Source organism: Callithrix jacchus, chromosome 5 (assembly GCF_049354715.1).
Source record: "Callithrix jacchus isolate 240 chromosome 5, calJac240_pri, whole genome shotgun sequence".
In the NCBI taxonomy this organism is placed as follows: Eukaryota; Metazoa; Chordata; class Mammalia; order Primates; family Cebidae; genus Callithrix; species Callithrix jacchus.
In genome coordinates this window covers 101,696,931-101,701,248 of record NC_133506.1, presented here as the reverse complement: position 1 = coordinate 101,701,248, position 4,318 = coordinate 101,696,931, and the positions used below count along the sequence as shown (strand labels likewise).

The 4,318-nt window shown below is 48.4% G+C and overlaps 1 pseudogene; it reads left to right on the top strand.

Annotated features, from left to right (window-relative positions):
* The first annotated feature begins 384 nt into the window (after nucleotides 1–384).
* LOC144582644 (keratin, type II cytoskeletal 8 pseudogene) lies at nucleotides 385–2,051 on the top strand (annotated as a pseudogene).
* The last annotated feature ends 2,267 nt before the right edge of the window (nucleotides 2,052–4,318 follow it).

Sequence of the window (4,318 nt, the reverse complement as noted above, 5' to 3'; positions counted from 1 at the left end):
GCGAAACTCCGTCTCAAAAATAAAATAAAATAATTTGGTTTAGACTTAGACAGATGAAATGAAAAAGAAAAAAGAAAAGAATTTGGGCTGGGTGTGGTGGCTCACGCCTGTAATCTTAGCACTTTGGGAGACTCAGATGGGTGGATCACTTTAGCTCAAATGTTCAAGACCAGCCAGGGCAACATGGGGAAAATCCATCTTTATCAAAAAATACAAGAAAAGCCGAGCATGGTAGTTCATGCCTGTGGTCCTAGCTATGGGGGAGACTAAGGTGGGAGGATGGCTTCAGTCCAGAAGGTCAGGGTTGCTGTGAGCCAAGATCGTACCACTGCACTCCAGTCTGAGCAACACATCCAGACCCTGTCTCAAGAAAAAAGTAGTTTTGCAAGAAGCAGCTTCTCCGCTCCTTCTGGAATCTCTCCCTGGTTCAGCCTGCCTCCCTCCACTCCTGCCTCCACCATGTCCATCAGGGTGACCCAGAAGTCCTACAAGGTGTCCACCTCTGGCCCCGGGGCCTTCAGCAGCTGCTCCTTCACGAGTGGGCCCAGTGCCCGCTTGAGCTCCTTGAGCTTCTCCCAAGTGAGCAGCAGTGGCTTCCAGGGTGGCCTGGGTGCAGACTGTGCTGGGGCCAGCGGCATAGGCATGGGAGGCATCACCGCCGTCACCATCAACCAGAGCCTGCTGAACCCCATTAAGGTGGATGTGGGCCCCAACATCCAGGCTGTGCGTACCCAGGAGAAGGAGCAGATCAAGACCCTCAACAACAAGTTTGCTTCCTTCATCGACAAGGTGTGGTTCCTGGAGCAGCAGAACAAGATGCTGGAGACCAAGTGGAGCCTCCTGCAGCAGCAGAAAACGGCTAGGAGCAACATGGACAACATGTTTGAGAACTACATCAACAACCTGAGGCGGCAGCTGGAGACTGGGCCAGGAGAAGCTGAAGCTGGAGGCGGAGCTTGGCAACATGCAGGGGCTGGTGGAGGACTTCAAGAACAAGTATGAGGAAGAGATCAATAAGCGTACAGAGATGGAGAATGAATTTGTCCTCATCAAGAAGGATGTGGATGAAGCTGACATGAACAAGGTAGAGCTGGAGTCTTGCCTGGAAGGACTGACTGAGACATCAACTTCCTCAGGCAGCTGTATGAAGATGAGATCTGGGAGCTGCAGTCCCCGATCTCCGACACATCTGTGGTGCTGTCCATGGACAACAGCTGCTCCCTGGACATGGACAGCAACATCGCTGAGGTCAAGGCGCAGTACGAGGAGGTCGCCAACCGCAGCCGGGCTGAGGCGGAGAGCGTATACCAGATCAAGTATGCGGAGCTGCAGATGCTGGCTGGGAAGCACGGGGATGACCTGCGGCGTACAAAGACAAATCTCCGAGATGAACCGGAACATCAGCCAGCTCCAGGCTGAGATCGAGGGCCTCAAAGGCCAGAGGGCTTCCCTGGAGGCCGTCATTGCAGATGCTGAGCATCGCGGGGAGCAGGCACTCAAGGATGCTCATGACAAGCAGCAGGAGCTGGAGACCGCCCTGCAGCGGGCCAAGCAGGACATGGCAAAGCAGCTGCGTGAGTACCAGGAGCTGATGAACGTCAAACTGGCCCTGGACATCGAGATCACCACCTACCTCAAGCTACTGGAGGGTGAGGAGAGCCGGCTGGAGTCCGGGATGCAGAACATGAGTATCCACACGAAGACCACCAGCTTCTATGCAGGTAGTCTGAGCTCTGCCTATGGGGGCCTCACAAGCCCTGGCCTCAGCTACGGCCTGGGCTCCAGCTTTGGCTCTGTCACGGGCTCCAGCTCCTTCAGCCGCACCACCTCCACCAAGGCTGTAGTTGTGAAGAAGACTGAGATCCACGATGGGAGGCTGGTGTTCGAGTCCTCTGACGTCCTGCCCAAATGAACAGCTTCAACAGCCCCTCCCAGCCTGCCCCTCCTGAGGCTGCCCCAGAGCCCAGGAGGGAGGCTGCTGTGCAGGGGAGGGCAGGAAACAGGAGACCCACCTGATGCTCAGCCCTAGCCCTCAGTCCACCGGTGGGGAATTTACTGCCTGGGGACCCCCCTTGCCCATGCCTCCAGCTGCAAAACAATTCAATTGCTTTTTTTTTTTTTGGTCCAAAAATGAAATCTCAGCTAGCTCGGAAAAAAAAAAAAAAAAAAAGAAAAGAAAAAAGTAGTTTTTTGGTTGTTGTTCTGATTACAAAATTAGCACAAATATATTCATTTTCAACCAATATCATGAGGTATAACATGTTTTAAGGTCCCAGGGAAATTCATTAGGTAAACAAAATGAACTTCCCCTCATAGAGCTTCCATTCTAGTTTGGTAGAGTCAAGATTCAACATTAAAGAAGATAACTTTTAATTTCAGATACTGATAAAATGCCATGAAGACAATAAAACAGGGTAAAATAATAGTGGTTAGTAAAGTTGGGACTCCTTTAGGTTAGATGATCAAGAAAGGTCTTTCTGGGGAATTGAATTATGTGTAAGCTGTATCTAAGTGATCAGAAGGAGCCAGCTATGTGAAGGAGGCAAGGGATGAGTGTTTTATTTAGGCAGTAGGAGCAGGTATTCTAAATTTCATGAGGTGGGGAACATACTCTGGTGAAAATTAAGGAATAAGAAGAAAGCAAGACAGTGGAGCATGCCTGTAATCCCAGTTACTTGGGGGGCCAAGATGGGAGGATCACTTAAGTCCAGGAGTCAAGACCAGTCTGGGCAACATAGCAAGATCCCATCTCAGAGGAAAAAAATATATATATAAAAGAAAGCAGAACTCACCCTTGATCCAACCATTCAGAGATAAGTTAACATTTTGATGCAAGTTTTTTGTTGTTGTTGTTGTTTCCAAGATGAGGGTCTTGCTCTGTTGCCCAGGCTGGAGTGCAGTGGTATGATTGAGCTCACTGCAGCCTCCACCCCTGGGTTCAAGCAATCCTGCCTCAGCCTCCCAAGTAGCTGGGATTACAGGCATGTGCCACCACACCCAGCTAATTTTTGTATTTTTAGTAGAGCTGGGGTTTCACCATGATGGCCAGGCTAGTCTCAAACTCCTTACCTCATGATCCACCTTCCTTGGCCTCCCAAAGTACTGGGACTACAGGCCTGAGCCACTGTACCCAGCCATTGACACGAGTTCTTGCACACATTTCTCTATGCATCGTTAGTATTTCCCCCCCATTTTCTGGTGAGTTAAATAGTAGGGTGTCTTTTTATTTTATTTATGGTTACTTTTTTGTTGAAATATTCTATATTACATTAATGTTGTAGGAAAGTTTATTGTGGCTTTATTTATGAATTGTAACATATTTACATTCTGCTTTGTAGCTGTAATTACTGTGCTTATTTTTCTTTACAAGTCTAAATATTAACTGTTAGTCCTTTCACATCACAAATTCCAAATCAAAAGTGTTTTTTTTTCTTTGAGATAAGAGTTTCACTCTTGTTGCCCAGGCTGGAGTGCAGTGGCGCAATCTTGGCTCACTGCAAACTCTGCCTTCTGGTTTCAAGCGATTCTCCTGCCTCAGCCTCCTGAGTAGCTGGGATTACAGGCACCCACCACCACACCCAGCTAATTATATATATATATATATGTGTGTGTGTGTACATATATATATATATATATATTTTTTTTTTTAGACAGTTTTGTTCTGTCACAGGCGCCAGGCTGGAGTGCAGCGGCGTGATCTTGGCTCACTGCAACCTCCGCCTCCCAAGTTCAAGCTATTATTCTGCCTCAGCCTCCCAAAGTAGCTGGGACTACAGGCACCCACCATCACACCCAGCTAATTTTTGTATTTTTAATAGAGACGGGGTTTTACCATGTTGACCAGATGGTCTCGATCTCTTGACCTCATGATCCACCTGCCTCGGCCTCCCGAAGTGCTGGGATTATAGGTGTGAGCCACTGCACCCCGCCAATTTTTTATATTTTTAGTAGAGATGGGGTTTCACCATGTTGGCCAGGCTAGTCTTGAACTCTTGACCTCGTGATCTGCCCATCTCGGCCTCCCAGAGTGCTGGGATTACAGATGTAAACCACTGCACCCAGCCTTTTTTATCATAGAAAAAAATTGGTTGCCTGGATGATATCTTCAGGTGCATTTATCTTTTTTTTTTTTTTCCAAGACTGAGTCTCACTGTGTTGCCCAGGCTGGAGTGCAGTGGCATCATCTCGGGTCACTACAACCTCCACCCCCCAGGTTCAAGCGATTCTCCTCCCTCAGCCTCCCAAGTAGCTGGGATTACAGGTACCTGCCACTGCACCCAACTAATTTTGTATTTTTAGTAGAGATGAAGTTTCACCA